The sequence below is a fragment of the Neofelis nebulosa genome, chromosome 6 (genome assembly GCF_028018385.1).
Source record: "Neofelis nebulosa isolate mNeoNeb1 chromosome 6, mNeoNeb1.pri, whole genome shotgun sequence".
NCBI classification, from domain to species: domain Eukaryota; kingdom Metazoa; phylum Chordata; class Mammalia; order Carnivora; family Felidae; genus Neofelis; species Neofelis nebulosa.
The window spans coordinates 153,760,595-153,777,063 of record NC_080787.1 but is presented as its reverse complement, the minus strand read 5'-3'; the positions used below and the strand labels follow the sequence as shown (position 1 = coordinate 153,777,063).

General features: G+C 50.9%; 1 long non-coding RNA gene across 1 annotated transcript; it reads right to left on the bottom strand.

Moving 5' to 3' along the window:
• Positions 1-8,122: 8,122 nt before the first annotated feature.
• LOC131513546 (uncharacterized) lies at positions 8,123-9,074 on the bottom strand. Its single transcript, XR_009262638.1, has 2 exons — positions 8,669-9,074; positions 8,123-8,488 (listed from the first exon to the last, which is right to left on the bottom strand). It is a non-coding gene; the product is annotated as an uncharacterized LOC131513546 (long non-coding RNA).
• Between the last annotated feature and the right edge of the window lie 7,395 nt (positions 9,075-16,469).

Genomic DNA, 16,469 nt, shown 5'->3' with positions numbered 1-16,469 from the left:
CGTTGAGGGGTTTGTCAAATCAGGGGACACAAAATATCTAGATCACGTAGAACGCATTGAGAAGATGATTGATGTTTCCACTGTAAAGTTATGCTTTGTCAAATGTAATTTTCCGCAAATTTCAAACCCGACTCCTGCAAATATAAAGTGAGTAAGCGACGAAGATTTATTTCCCTCGTGAATAAGGGAACAAGGGGCCTGGTAATCTCGGTTCAAAGGATTCTAGGGAAGACACAAGTGTTTATAGTCGCCGAAGGAGATAACGTGACAGTGAGCTTCCCACGGGAGAGACAGCACAGGCGAGGGTCCTGTAGGATGCGGAAGCCGTAAGCTTTGGGGGCACCTCTCCACCAGACCAAGTTCATTGGCATTGCCGAGAGAGGGATCCTTTGCACTGAATCTCTGTACCCTAACATCTGTCCTAACCAATAGCAAATTGTGAGTCAGGGAAGACACACCCGCTCCGGGAATGAGATTCGCCGGGGTGGGCACGGGACACAACGCCAGCCCAGTGTGACCAATGGGACACGTGGTGGTGCTTCACCCGAATTCTAGGTCTGGGCATTTTCCCCTAAGACCCCTCCCCACCGCCACCTGACTAGGAAGGGGTGTGTGGTGTTACTTTGGCGCCCTCTGGACTCCTGGTTCCTTCGACCACAAGCCTAATGGCTTTAGCAACATCGGCCACCCTTGCTTGGACCCGTCATTTCGATCGTGTTATAGAAAGCTGACTTTCTAATTCCACGCTTCTTTTTACACGATCAGCTGGCATTTCTTTTATGAAGAACGTTCCCTCATTAAGTGTGGCTGTCGGTTACTCATGCCAACTAGTAAAAAGCCAAACCCCAGTCCCAGGTGACAACAGGCTTGTGCTAACGCGTTTCCAGAGGAGTCCTTTTCCCCACAGCAGAGCCCGTGGAAAGAGATAAACTCACTTGTCATTCCCTTTTGCCAAAAAGGGATGTTTCTCAGTGTACATTTTTACTGAGGGAACCCTTTGGGGGTCTCGTCTTTGTGTTAGGGTGTTGGTTTTAATCCCCAACCTCCCAGAGAATCCAAGAGCCTGGTTCTCTGGCACCAACATCCCCCCGGGACTGTGGTCAGCCCTCCCTCTGGTTTCTGGGGATTTTCTCATTGGTTCTGACCTCTGTGGATTTTGCTCCCTGCGTATTTCAAAAGATAATTGGCACACCGTATTCCACATTTCTAGCTGCAAATACGTAGCGCGTTCGGCCTATTTTATCCGCAATAGCGTCAGGAATGAAGATCACTGCTCAGATTTTTCAGATATTTTTCTCCGTCTTCAAATCACACCGGATAAATTGCCTCTCAGTGTCCTGACGAGCCCCGCAGGCAGGTGACCTAGATTCTCTCATCTTCCCTGCGAGACGGAGTCCTGCCACATGATACTGCCACGTTGGGGGGCATCCTACAATTACGATTATACACGGGGATCAACACCTATACTTACAGATAGAATTCAGCTGGGCTATAATTATAGCAAGTATCTACTGAGCTCTTCCCCCTTGGTGAAGCTGTACTTTCATTATCATAAGCGATCCTCCCAATCCGATGAGGTAGGCGTTGCTATTCTCAGTTTATAAAAGAAATAAAGCACCCAAATGTAGCCTGCTTTTCCAAGAACGCCCCTCCGATGAACGTCACCGCTGGGCTGGTCGCCAGGTCTGTCGAGCCACAAAAACCTTACTTCAATCTGCTACGGCAGGAAAGACCCAAGTATAAATACGGTTGTGGCTGGTGTTGGAGGCACACGCGACTGAAATCTGACACTGACACGTAACAGGCTTTACGCCTTGTTTCATCGAACCCTTCTTGTGCAAAGCTCCCTGAGATAGACGGACGCCTCCTATTTCGTGAATGAAGAGGCTGGGCACAGAGATTCACTGTGACCCACGGCCAGACGGCCGGCATCTCCACAGCTATTTCCACCATCTCTTGTTCAAGTCTGCTGTCCCCCGGAAAACAGACCCCGCCGCGGGGCGGGGTGGACTTCGTTCAGGAGCCCTTACCTCCCCAGTGGGCTCCGGGACAGGGCCTCGGGGCAAAATGTGCTCCCACTGGCAGCCCGTGGCCCGTGAGTGCTGCGTCCCGCCCTGGACTCAAGCGGTACATGAATGTCATGTCCTTGGCAGCCAGTGGTTGTGAGGGAGACACTCTGTGGTTTGAGAAGGTTGGGAGTTTCTGCTGTCTGAGGTCCGGGATGCACCGATGGACCTACGAGAGCAGCTCAGGCAGCCACGGTCAAGTTACATGGCTTGCTTTCCTTTTTCTTCTTCTTCTTCTTCTTCTCCTCCTTCTCCTTCTTCCCCTTCTCCTTCCCCTTCCCCTTCCCCTTTCCTTTCTTCTTCTTCTTCTTTTCTCATTTTTGCTTAGAGTGGGCAGAAAATTACCTAGAATCAGTGAAAAGCACTGGTCTACAATATTGGGTTGGTTTTAGAACCACGGATCTTTCAGTCCAAGGAAATTGGACCGACCCCTTCTGTGGTCTGTCTGGGACTCCTTTTTTCCTTCTTAGGCAATGATATCGGGAAAGGAGGCGGGCGAGACGTGGGGCTGGCGGACACTGTAGGAAGAAAACTATGTCTGTTCTGGTCAGGAGTGATCAGTTACACAAAAATCTGGTCTGAAGAGGGAAGTGGGGAACCCCCTAGGTGCTCCTGAAGGATCTCCCTACGCCAGAAACCGTCTCCCTAAAGCACACGACACATTTTGCAGCACCTTACTTTCAATCTGACAGTGGCGGGCACTGACCTTTCTCCGGAGACTTTTTGAGACCTCTACTTGTCCCTGAGTCTGGGAATGCGGATGACATTTAAGAATTGTCTCTCTCTCCCAAAGCATGCAAGCCACCATCAGGTTTGACCTTAGAATAGCTGATGTGTATAAAACAGATGTCTCTTGCTTCCTTTGTTTATGGCTTTGAGTTAGTAGGGTTTTTCTGTAGATAAGTCATTTGAGGAAGGACAGGCAAAGGCAAAAGGAAGTATCCAGGGTGATCTTATCAGGCATATTGTCAAGTATCACCTGGGGTGATTGACAGTTAGCTTCGCGGCACCGGATTCCCAGATACGGTCTCTTAGCAACCACAACTTCCAGGGTGACCAGCAGGATGAAAAGGACTTTCATCTCGAATACTCAAGCCTGAATTTACCCTGAAGTCAATGGCAAGTGAATATATTTAGCAATAGAATGTCTAAAAACACAGTCCAAGCGATTAAAGACCACTTCACACCCCCAGCTCTCCTTTTCCAAGGGGACACTCCCTCAGTGGCGCAGGCAGTAAGAGCCACGCACAGAAGTTCGGTTATTAACTCTCTGCAGAAGGACTTTTCACGGAGGAGGGTCAAGGAGGCCACAGGCACATGTACTAATCTGAGACATCAGTGCCTCCAAATGACCATCCCACGGTCAAGAGAAGATGCTTACTGAACATCAGCAAGATAGTAAAAGAGAGTTCACGTTAAGTTTTTAAAGACAATTTTTTTCAGGGCAATTTTAAATTCACAGCATCGTTGGGAGGAAGGCACAGTAATTTCCCATATGCTGCCCACCCGCCTGCAGGGAGAGCCTCCCCGGTTATCAACACCCCCACTAGAGTGGTGCACTCAATACACTTGAGGAACCCTGACACTGACACATCGCAATCACCCAGAGTCCCTAGTCGACCGTAGGGCTCACTCTTGCTGTGCATTCTGTGGGTCTGGACAAATGCCTGGTGATATCTATCCACCATTATGGTGTCAGACAGACTAGTCTCACTGCCCTGGAAATCTCCCAAGCTCGGCCTCTTCCTCCCTGCCACCTAACTCCAGAACCGCTCATCTTTCTATTGTCTCTACAGTTTCGTCTCTTCCAGAATGTCACATGGTTGGAATCATACCGTATGTCGACTCTTCAGATTGGGTTCTTTCACTTCGTGAGATGCATTGAATGTGCCTCCCTGTCTTTTCATGGCCTGATAGTTCATTTCTTCTCAGCGCTGAATGAATAGGTTTGTCTTCTAAAGTGGCTGGGCCATTTTGCATTCCCAGCAGGAGCGAGTGAGAGGCTCTGCTGTTCTCTACCTTCACCAGCATTTGGTGCCCTGAGTGTCCTGGGTTTTGGCTGTTTAACAGGCGTCTAGTGGTGTCTCACTTTTGTTTTCTGGTTTTTGTTTTTTTAGAGAGAGAGGCAGAGGGCACAAGCGAGCAAGGGGCAGAGAGAGAGAGGGAGAGGGAGAGAGGGAAGTGGGCCTCACCCGAAGCGGGGCTCAAGCTCACCCAGTGTGGGACTCAGACTCACAAACCTTGAGATCATGACCTGAGCTGAAGTCAGCTGCTTAATGACTGAGCCCCTTAGGTGCCCCCACTTTTGTTTTAATTTACGTTTTCCTAATGGCACATGACCTGTTCATAGGCTTATTTTCCATCTGCATTATCTTAAAAAAAATTTTTTTTAAGTCTATGTATTTATTTTGAGAGAGAGAGAGTGCTCAGGGGAAGAGGCAGAGAAAGAGAGAGAGAGAGAGAGAGAGAGAGAGAATCCCAAGCAGGCTCCTTGCTGACAGCGTGGAACCCGATGCGGGGCTTGATCTCACAAACCATGAGACCATGACCTGAGCTGAAACCAAGAGTCAGAGGCTTAACCGACTGAGCCACCCAGGCACCCCTCCACCTGTATTATCTTTAGTAAGGTGCATGTTAAGATCTTTGACCCATTTTTTTAACGTTTATTTATTTTTGAGAGACAGAGAGAGACAGAGCACAAGCAGGGGAGGGGCAGAGAGAGAGGGAGACACAGAATCCAAAGCGGGCTCCGGGCTCCGAGCTCTCAGCACAGAGCCCGACACAGGGCTCGAACCCACCAACCATGAGATCCTGACTTGAGCTGAAGTCAGAGGCTTAACTGACCAAGCCCCCCAGGTGCCCCTAGCCCATTTTTCAATTGGGTTGTTTGTTTTCTTACTGTTGAGTTTTAAGTGTTCTTGGTATATTTTGGATAGAAGTCCTTCATCCAATGTGTCTTTTGCAAATATTTCCCCCCCCCCCGTCTGTGGCTTGTCTTCTCGTTCTCTTGACATTACACTTCACAGAGCAGAAGGTCTTAATTTAATGAAACGGACGAGCTCGTCCGTTATTTATTTCATGGCTTATGCTTTTGGTTTTGTATCTAACAAGTCATTGCCACACTGAGGTCATCTAGATTTTCTACTACGTTATCTTCTAGGAGTTTTATCGTTTTATGTTTTACATGCAGGTCTGTGATCCATTTTAAGTTACTTTTTGCAAAAGGTGTCAGGCCTGTGTCTAGATTCCTTTTTTTTTTTTTTTTTTTTTTGCATGTGGTTGACCTGTTGTTCCAGCACCATTTATTGAAAACAACTCTGTGCCCGTTTGCTCCTTTGTCAAAGATGGTTGTGTATGTTTATGTGAGTCTATTTCAGGACTTTATTCTGTTCTGTTGACATATTTGTCTATTCTCTTACCAATAGCATCTTGATTACTGCAAGTTCACGGTTCTCCTAACTTTGTTCTTCTATATCGTGTTGGCTATTCTGAATCTTTGGCCTTTCCATACAAATTTTAGAATTAGCTTGTGGGTATCCACAAATGGCTTGCCAGGATTCTGAATGGGATTGCTTTGAATCTATAGATCAGTATGGGAAGAACGGACATCTTGCCAGTCCTGCTTTTTCCTTTCCATGAACATAGAACATCTCTCCGCGTAATTAGTTCTTTTTGTATTTCTTTCATCAGAGTGTTGTAGTTTTCCTCATACAGATATTGCCCATAGTTTGCTAGATTTATACTTAAGTATGTCATTGTTTGTGTGTTAATGTAAATGGTACTGTGTTTTAAATTTAAAATTTTGCTTGTTCGTTGCTAGTATATAGGAAAGTGATTGACTTGTGTATTAGCCTTGTGTCCTGCAACCTTGCGAGGGTTGCTGATTCGTTCTAGGGGTTTGTTGTTTCTTTTGGATTTGCTACATAAATGATTATATCATCTGTAAACAAAGACAGCTTTATTTTTTTCTTCCCAATCTGTACACCTTTTATTTCCTTTTCTTGCCTATCACATAGGCAAAGCCTTATAGTACAATGTTGAAAAGAAGGCCACGCAACAGACACATGAAAAGATGCTCAACGTCACTCCTCATCAGGGAAATACAAATCAAAACCACACTGAGATATCACCTCACGCCAGTCAGAGTGGCCAAAATGAACAAATCAGAAGACTACAGATGCTGGAGAGGATGTGGAGAAACGGGAAACCTCTTGCACTGTTGGTGGGAATGCAAACTGGTGCAGTTGCTCTGGAGAACAGTGTGGAGGCTCCTCAAAAAATTAAAAATAGATCTACCCTATGACCCAGAAATAGCACTGCTAGGAATTCACCCAAGGGATCCAGGAGTGCTGATGCATAGGGGCACTTGTACCCCAATGTTTATAGCGGCACTTTCAACAATAGCCAAATTATGGAAAGAGCCTAAATGTCCATCAACTGATGAATGGATAAAGAAATTGTGGTTTATATACACGATGGAATACTACTTGGCAACGAGAAAGAATGAAATGTGGCCTTTTGTGGCAACGTGGATGGAACCGGAGAGTGTGATGCTAAGTGAAATAAGCCATACAGAGAAAGACAGATACCGTATGGTTTCACTCCTATGTGGATCCTGAGAAACTTAACAGAAGACCATGGGGGAGGGGAAAGAAAAAAAGTTACAGAGAGGGAAGGAGGCAAACCATAAGAGACTCTTAACAACTGAGAATAAACTGAGGGTTGATGAGAGGTGGGAGGGAGGGGAAAGTGGGTGATGGGCATTGAGGAGGGCACCTGTTGGGATGAGCACTGGGTGTTGTATGGAAGCCAATCTGACAATAAATTTCATATTAAAAAAATAAAAATAAAGTGGTTCAATGAAATAAAAAAAAAAAAAAGAAAAGAAAGAAAGGCCACAATTTGTTTTTCTACTCAGCAACTGATGGACATTCCAGTGTTTTCTAGTTTTTGCCTGTTACGAATAAAACTCCTTTAGGTATTTATAGACAAAACTTGGACGGACATATGTTCCATTTCCCACGGATAATTGCCGAGATGCGGAATGCTGTATTGTGCCAAGAGGATGTCCAACTACATGAGATGCTACCAAGATGCCATTCAAGTCAGGTTTCTGATAATCAGTATGCCGGTGGCCTCAATTCTTTTTAATCTAGTCTGATTGGTTTCTGCCTTTTAATCGAGACATTTAGACCATCTCTGTTTTGTAAGATTATGGATGTGGTCGGGTTTAAAAAAAAAAATTTTTTTTAACGTTCATTTATTTTTTGAGAGATTGACAGAGTGTGAGCAGGGGAGGGGCAGAGAGAGAGAGGAAGACAGAATCCGAAGCAGGTTCCAGGCTCCGAGCCGTCAGCACAGAGCCCGACGCGGGGCTCGAACCCATGAACCGTAAGATCATGACCTGAGCCGAAGTCGGACACCCAACCGACTGAGCCACCCAGGCGCCCCGGATGTGGTAGGGTTTAAATGTGTCCTCTCTTATTGCATTTTACTTGTCCTATTTGCCCTTTCTTTTTTTCCCTTTTATTTTTGCCTACTTTTTGATTGAGTATATTTGTATACTTCGTTTTTATGTCACCTGTCAGCTGACCCTTTTGGAAATTCTTTTAGTAATTACAGAGGCAGTGGCTTTTCATTCAGAAGTGGAGAGTCTTTGCTTGGACCTGGGGTCCCGCGGGCCTTCTGGCCACTCAGCAGTTTACAGCTTACCTTCCTTATAGGAGAGAGGTGTGGGGACTGGACTGGGTTTCCTGTTAATGTGCCCCTTTCGGGGGGCATTTCCATTCCTTCTTGGGAGCACCTGGTGGCTGGTGCAAGCCTGGGAAAGAGTCGGAGACCGACAGCAGGCCCTTCCCGTGTCTAAGTCGGCACCCTGGCCCACTTTTGCCTTTAGGAATCCACAAGGCCCTCAGTTGCTCTCCCTTCGCCTGGTTCTAGGGCCGTGATGCTTTCGTCCAGACTCATCACAGGCTTTTTGTTTTGCTTCATTTTGTTTGGTGTAAGAAACAAGGAGCAGATTGGTATAATGTTAACAGATGGAGAAGAAACCAGAGTGACTCAGTTTATACTTTATTTTTCACTTCCTTTATATGCAAATGGCGTTCAAACAGAAAGGACAGAGAAAACTTGTGGGTGCTGAAATCCCAAATCATCAGAAAATAATATGAGAACACCTGCTTTCCGCAAGACAGTATGAGCTGTCTGACTCAGATGATCTAAAGGGTCTTGGAAATGAGTTTGTGAGACTCTCGGAGAAAACCTTAGCGGGATCTTGAGAACGAGGGAGATACCCGGAGATAAGGGATGGGGAGACGTGCCTGCTTTCAAAACGGGGGTGAGGGCCGTTCTGGAGACGAGTGAACCGGCTATCTCTTGGAGGCTGGTTTTAGTCTCGGGGTAAAAACACGTTTGGGGAATGCCTGGGGAAGAAAGAAAAAGGAGAAAACACTGTGTCAAAGTTGCTGTGTTTCCTGAGTGTGATCTCTTACCAGGTGGGGAGGCTGCGTGTGTCTTAACTTAGGTCTGGTATTGATCTCCAGGAGAAGAAGGGTTAGAAATAATATACTTAGGTGAATTCAAAGCTGGCTGAAGAATTATACCTGAGGGAGTTACGACGCCATATGAGAAGAATTGCGATCTGCTCTGGGCTTTGTCCTCAAAATCGATTATCAATCCTCTGAATAATGATGGCACTCACTCTGCATTGGAAGAGCCCCATGTCTACATAATAAAAATGAGGTTACTAAATTTCTGCACAGATAAATAAGGGAAACAGTGTGGAGGTGTAATACAATCTTTCCTTTTTCTTTTTTATGTATTTCTGATGGGTCCGATGATAAAGCATCTAACAGAGGTCTGCAAAACCCTTCGCCTTTGCCCCAGTCCTTGCTGCATCTGGGAAGGCAGAAATAGCGTTGGACCAGGATGCTGCCCGAAGCGGAGGGAGGAAGTGGAAAATGAAACTAATAAACAAAATCTGAACTCGATAAAAATACAAAGCCTCCCCAGTTGTGAACTCTTGGTGAAGTCGAAGCTGGAAACGTGCCGGAAATCGGTCCAGACAACCAGAGGGCTTGCTCCCGGCTCACGAGTCCCCCCACCGGAGGGAGCGATGGGCACACCCCGCTGTGTGGGGGGCCGCACGAGCCGCGAGCACCTTGAACACAAGGGTTGAACTCATAGTCAAGTGTCGCCAGCAAGTGAGCACACACAAAAAAGTAGACTGGTTGTTTAAAATGTTTTGAAACACACAGTGCCGTTGAGCCACCGACCACACGTGCGGCAAAACATTTTAGTTTTCTTAATTTGTTTTTTTTAACGTTTATTTATTTTTGAGACAGAGAGAGACAGAGCATGAACGGGGGAGGGGCAGAGAGAGGGAGACACAGAATCCGAAACAGGCTCCGGGCTCTGAGCGGGCAGCACAGAGCCCGACCCGGGGCTCGAACCCATGGACCGCGAGATCATGACCGGAGCCAAAGTCGGCCGCTTAACCGACTGAGCCACCCAGGCGCCCCAAAACATTTTAGTTCTCAAAAGTTTCCTTCAGCGTGGAGCTAACCTGTGTTGAAAATACACTAGTCGTGCTTTATGCTTTTACTCATGCAGATGTAACTGAACAGATGCCTCGTTTCACATCTCCAGCAAGATGTTTTGATGAGTAGCGTCTGGGACCCGTCTAACCAGGTCAACAGGTAAACGGCAGTCAGGAGAAACCACCATGGGTTTCCAGCCGTCAGTGGCGAAACCGAGCTAAAGAGTTTCAGACAAGCCCTTAAACGAAGAGTAGACTTGGCCGTCCTACCCGCTCAGAAAGCCAGGTCGACGATGGGACCCTGTACCTCCTGTAAAGAACGTCTATCAAATTCATCAAACGCGGTGACATCGGGGAAATGTTTTACTCCGCTGAGAATAAACGAAGGCACCTAAAGGCAAAGGTGGGGGGTGCAGCTCAGTCCTCCCGACCTGTTGCCAGAGCTCGCACCTCCTTCCTCCAGCAGCTCCGGGAACCTCCGTCCTCCTCCCGGGGAGCCGGGCTCCAGTGCCTGAAGGGTTAGCACTCGCACAGAGACTGTGCTCCCTGCTCGCACACTGGGTAATTGAACACATTCTTGGAACGCCCACTCTCCACTTGGAGATTTCTCCGCACCCCTCCAGACGCACCACCTACCCCAGCAAACCGGCGAGGCCGGCAACGCTTTTCTTGATGTTTATCGGATGGAATTCTGGTGCCCCCCGGGCAGAGTCACTTTTGCCAAAGATATTTTGACAACCGTGCTTACTGACCTCAAGACACTCAGAGAGGAATGCATTGACTTGCCTTTAGAACACAGAGTGGACGTTATCTTGGGGGATCTGCCGCTCTCCTACGCCAGATCAGAACGTTTTCCTTTTGTAGGATTTTAAAAACTTTTCCCAGGAAACATCAACAATCACACGGCGTCGTGTTGTGCAGTGTTAGCTGCCCTTCAAAGAATGCTGGGAAGATTAAATTTTAAATTAACAAGCATGAGCAGGTGACACATTTGAGATACTTTATAGTTATAAATATTCCTGCGACATAAATTAGTCTGGATGCTTGTTGAGTGCTCATGATAGGTGAGGCAATAGAAACCTTGAAAAAAATTCTAATTTACGATATGTCTGTCTCCCACAAAGCACCCAACATAGCTTGGTATTTAAAACCTACTCATCCGGGGAGAAGCCGCATTCCGACACCAGATGTTCTCGGTGCCGCTTGAAAACCTGGGCCCCGACTGTGTGAGTGTGTGCGCCGTGCGTTCTGACTGTGCCCGCCCCGGGTAACTCACACTCCCGCGTGTGATTCTCAGCAGATGTGTCTAATGACAGTGTGAGAATATCTCACAGCGTGAGGAGTCACAGAGCATATTCCAGTCATTGCTACATTGTGCCAGAGTCCTGGGATCTGGGGATAATTTGCGCTTTGCCATAATGCGACTTAAAGTGAAATCTCATACAGTTGCATGTCATGGTGACGAGGAGGCCTGCTTCCGCCCGGCCGTGTGCAGACTGCATTCTTTGTTCCAGTCGGGGACCATTGACAGAGCCCTTGTGGCGTGCGGGGCGGGGCTGTGACGCAGCATTCAGGGAAACCAGACCATCTCGCTGGTTTCAGGAGTTTGTCACCTGCTTGGGAGCGTAAGACATGCGCAAGAATCAGCTGAGTGACCTTAAGACAGTGTGGAATTCACTATCGAAATGGAATATTCCAGACAATAAGCTTGTAATGAAATGGAGAATTTTATCTATTAGAAATTATCCATGAGGATTTCTTGTGCAGCGACAGAAGCCAGTTTCCAGGGACTGCTCCCAGCAAAGATGGGGGCACCCACAGGTTTGGGTCCCCCGGCCCTCTCGGGGGGATGGGGCAGGTGTCCACGGCCGCTCCAGGCTAGGAGGGCTTGAGATGGCTCCCAGGGGCGGGCTTGGGAGGAAGGAGAAGTAGCCATCTGGGGATTGATCAGCTGGTGTCTCAGGAAGGAGTGATTATGGAAGCACCAGAGAAGAGTGGCCAGGACAGAAAAGGGAACTTGCTGGAGGAGTGAACTGGAATCCCTTTCCCTTTCTTTGAGAGCTGTTAACAAAGACAGGACCCAACTCTGGATTTGGATGTTGGGCCATTTTTGGACCGCCTCACTGTCCTGAAACATGCCATGAGGCTTCAAGATAGCCTACAGAGTTGGGTGGGAGGGATGCCACCCAGGATAGAGGAGGCACGCCCCAGCAGATTCTGGCAACAAGGTGACAGGTGTGGAGCGGGGAGGGGACACCGGGGAGGGGCCGGTGTGGGTGAAAGCCTGCAACTGGGGATGAAGGGGCCACTCGGGAGAAAACAGGCAGGCACCGTGGGCGCAGGGCTCATGTCGGGGGTAGGGAGGTAGGTCTGGTCTCTAAGGTCAAATGAGATTCTAGAAAATCTTGAATACCTGGTTGGGCACTGGTCTTTTAACCAGATGATGATGAGGAACCATTTCAAAATCTAAAATGGTCAGGGGATATGATGGAAATGGAGTGGCTTGAACCAGGGCCATCGGTCGGGGAGCGGTTGGCCCAGGAGGAGTGGAGTGCGGGAGCCTGGATGAAGGAGGCGGCCAAGATAATGGAGAATAAGGAAGGGCAGATAATCGGGAGAAGAGCTGAAAAACCGAGGGACTAAAGAGAGGCATTGAAGGGACAACATGAAAAATGACAGCTGTCGAGTGGCTCCAGATGCGTCCAAGGCACAGGCAGGCACTTGACAAATATCTGCTGGGTGTATCCCAGCGATGACACGGTGAACACGGGTCATTAACGCATTTGTAGTTGAGGACGCTGACGGGCAGGGAAGTCGTGTGTGGGTCAGCCTCCCCAGAGCCACTGAGTAGCAGAGCAAAGACTTGTGACTCTACACCTTGTGCTCGTAACTATCACCCAACACCCCCTGCAAGCAAATTCTGGGCAGCTGAGGGACATCAGAGGAAAGATGGCTTCAGACAGCGGAAATTGATTACTTTCTGATTGTGTGGGTTTGGGTCTGGAAGGACGGGCCGGGTACCGTCCGGCAACGGAGGTGGAGTGGGGGGTTGCGTGTGCGGGTCGGGAGGGGAGATGCTCGTCCTCCCTGGGGGAGGCGCTCCCGCTCCTCGACCAGCCCCTCCAACCAGCACCTTCGAAGTGCTCTGGCGAGCTTTATTTATTTCCGTTTTGTGAAAGGTCGTTACTTGAACAGAAGACTTTCTGCAGGCATGTCCCCCCAAATTTGATGAGCTGTCCCAGGCGTCTCCCAGGGACCCTTCCCGAGCTGGCGCTGTTGGTCTGTGCCGGCCGTGTCCTCCTGACCTGGGCCAGGCAGGTCGGCCAGAGAGACATCCTTCTACACACACCGGCACACGCCATCTGCGGGCTTGTGGGAGGGACGACGTGGGGACGCGGCCAGGGGCCTGGGAATAGGCACTTGTAACCACCTCTCCCGTGGGTCTATGACCACCCGCCAGTCACACAGCCAACGTCCTCGTGCGGGAGCAGGAGGCGTTGTGGAAGGGGGCTCTGTGTGCGGTAGGAGCTTCCCCTGTGCCTTCCGCCCCGGTGGCTGAGCCTGCGTCTGCTCTCGGGTCCCTAGGACGGCTGAGTGACTGGTTGAGACCGGACAGGGGCTGGGGGTTTGTCGGCAGAGTGTGCTGCTGTGCTGGGAGTCGCTGGCGGCCTGGCAGGGCCCACGGGAGGGGCGTGTGACCCAGACGGCCATCTCAGAGCGCAGGGACCAGGAACAAATCACCCCGAGTCAGCGTCTCAACGACCCATCTGCAACCCGGCCAGAGCCAGCGGCAGGCCTCACAGCCCCTGGGGTGCCCGTTGGACTCGGCGTGTGGCAGACAGATAACACTTTGTTCCTGGTGTTAGAGTCGATGGGTCGCTGACTACGCCCCCAGTTCTGACCTTTCCCACGAGCTCACGATGTCCTGACTCGCTGTCTCGTGTGCAAGGCAGCGTGATTTCATCAGGCTTGGTGATGGGGGAGTAACGACAAGATGTGAGCGTGTTAGGTCCGGAGGGGACAGGGAGCAGGGCAGAGCTGCCACCAGGCTGTCGCGGGTCCCTGAGCCCTACCCCGAAGGAAGGCAACACGGCTCTCCCTCCATCCTGGCAAGTCGAAAGTTGAAAATAATAGCTTTGCGGCGAGAATTCAGTACAAAGTGCTTTCGTATCTTCTACTAATATAGCCCGTGAGGTGCCTATTATCATTCCCATTTTACAGATGAACAAATTGAGAGTCAGGGGTAAGTAGTCTTACCCCAAACCATTGAGCTGGGCCAGCGCTGGGGGGGAAATTGATGTCGGGAGACTGTGTCAGTCAGGGTTCTCCAGAGAAACAGAAACAACACGTGCTGTGTGTGTGTGTGTGTGTGTGTGTAGGGAGAGAGAGAGAGAGATTTTAAGGAATTGGCTCACAGGGCTGAGCGGGTGGACCTTCACACTGGGGACCCAGGGAAGGGTTGATGGTGCAGCTAGAATCCGAAGGCTGTCTGGAGGAGAAATCCTTCTTCTTTGGGCCACTTCGCTTCTTGTTCTCTTTAGACCTTCAACTGATTGGATGAGGCCCACCCTCATTCACAGGGTAGTCTGCTTTACTCAAAGTCTACTGATTTAAATGTTGGTCACATCTGAAGACTACATTCACATGGCACCTGGACTGGTGTTTGGCCAAACACTGGGCACCAGAGTCTACTCAAGTGGGCCCGTAATATCAACCGCCAAAGGGACTTGGAGGAAATTAGACCATTGAGAAACACAGATGCCCAGATACCAACAGCTCTGAGGTTGTCACTCAATGGAGAGACTCCCGTCAGGGAAGAAGGGGAGTGGCCATGCTCTGTGTGGCCCCCCGAGGGGCAGGGGACCTGGAAGAGGGTGTCCCAGCTGTAAGGACATCCATGGCTGGAAATCAGGCCGGTGTCTTCCGTGAGTTACAGAGTTCTGTGCGGCCGTGGGGGCAGGCAGAGTGGCCCCAGGAAGCATTCCGGAGTGGGACGTGGGTGCTCCTGCTGGTCCCTTCTTCATTCCCGGTGTCCTGGAACCTTGTCGTCACCAGCTGATGCCACAAAGGGAGGCCTCTGCGCCCGACATCTCTCCCTGCAGCCCTGGGTCACCCGAGTGCGTTCCGTCCCCGTGGAGCCCCGCCTTCCTTCGCCAGACATGCTCCTACGCGAGAGCCTTCAGACGAGGCTGGGCACAAATGACCTGCTGGTGCCCGGCGTCACGCCCCTGTCCCCGGCCACGGAGCAGCGTGTCTCTGAGTCCCCTTCAAGGAGCAAGGCTCATGGGAGCATCTCGGCAGGGCGTGGGTGGGCTGGGGGATCGTTCTCCACTTCGCGGACAGCATGGGGTCTCCACGGCGGCCGTGCGACTGTGCTGGTCACACTGTCTGCAGCGCCGGGTTCCCCGCAGACCCTCTCTTGCGGCGTTGATTGGACAGCACATTTGTCTCACGCTGTCACCACCGACGACACACATGGATCCTCCCCTGGCTCAGGGTGACCTCAGGTGACAATAACACCTCAGCCACCTTTACGTCCCCCCCCCCCCCCCCCGGTCTGACGCACGCCAGGCACTCGGGCAGCCGGCAGAGCAAGAATCCAGAACTCGCAGGGGAGAAACGTGGCGTCTGGGCCCAGCGACCCGGACGCTGTGCACGAGGGGCGTCTTCACGGCACAGACCCAGGCAGGGGACGGTTACAAGTCTGTGTCCAGGATGGTGCCGTGTCCTGAAGAGGCCGGGACAGTACGCAGTCCCGTACAGGACACGCCACGTCCTTTCAGCAGTTGAGCACTGTCCTTGTCGCTGGGGTCGCGATCGACCCTCGAGAGCCTGGTCCCCTCTTGCCACACTCCCTGCCCTTTATTTCGGTCGTCAGCTGGCCCGTCCCCTGGTCCCTGCACAGGAGCTCCTGCCAGGGGGCAGTGGGCACGAGGGGGGAGGCCAGACGCCGTCCCAACCACCACGTGTGACTGTCAGAAGTTGACCTTATTTGTAGATAAAAGCGTGTCTACTTCTCACTGGGTCGTGTGCTCCCGCATTTACCCACTCTTCTATCGTCCACGTGGCCCGTTACCGGGACGCCAGCTCTACGGGTCTGTGTGGCCTCCTCAAGGACATCTCAACACCACCCAGAGGCTGCTGGCCGGGGGAGGGGTCGGGACAGGGAGTGGGGAGGTTTCAGAGGCGCATGGAGGGACCAGCACTTGCTGGCGAGGCGAAGAGGGTCAAGACTGGGCTGCAGAGACGCGGAGCAGAGAGACGGTGTGCAGTGTAGGCCGTCCGGTTGGCGGGCCAGGGCGGCGGGGGTGGGACCCTGCCCGGCAGAGAGCGAGGGGCTAGAGCGAGGGGGATTCGGCCCCACGTGGAAGGACCCGGCCCCGTGACAGTCTGAAGCGTGGCTTACGCTTAGCTGGACTCGTCACCGAGGGAACTCGGGAGCTCGGCCACCAGCCGCGTTTCCTGGGACCGTCTCCACCGAGGGCCAGCGGCTTAAGACAACCCACACGTGTCCTTCTATGGTTCCACAGGCCGGGGTCCAGAGTCGAGGTGCTGGCCGGCCATGCTCTCTCTGGGGACTCCAGGGAGGGTCCTTCCTGGCCTCCTCCTGCCTCTGGCGGTGGCCGCAGGTCCTTGGTGCTCCTCGTCTTGGGGACGCATCAGCTCCTTGCAGAGCGCCCGTGCGTGTGTCTGTGTCTCCCCATCTTCTTCTTTTTTAAATGTTTGTTTATTTTTGAGAGAGAGAGAGAGAGAGAGCATGAACTGAGGAGGCAGAGAGAGAGGGAGACACAGAATCTGAAGCGGGCTCCAGTCTCTGAGCTGTCAGCACAGAGCGCGACGTGGGGCTCGAATCCACAAACCGTGAG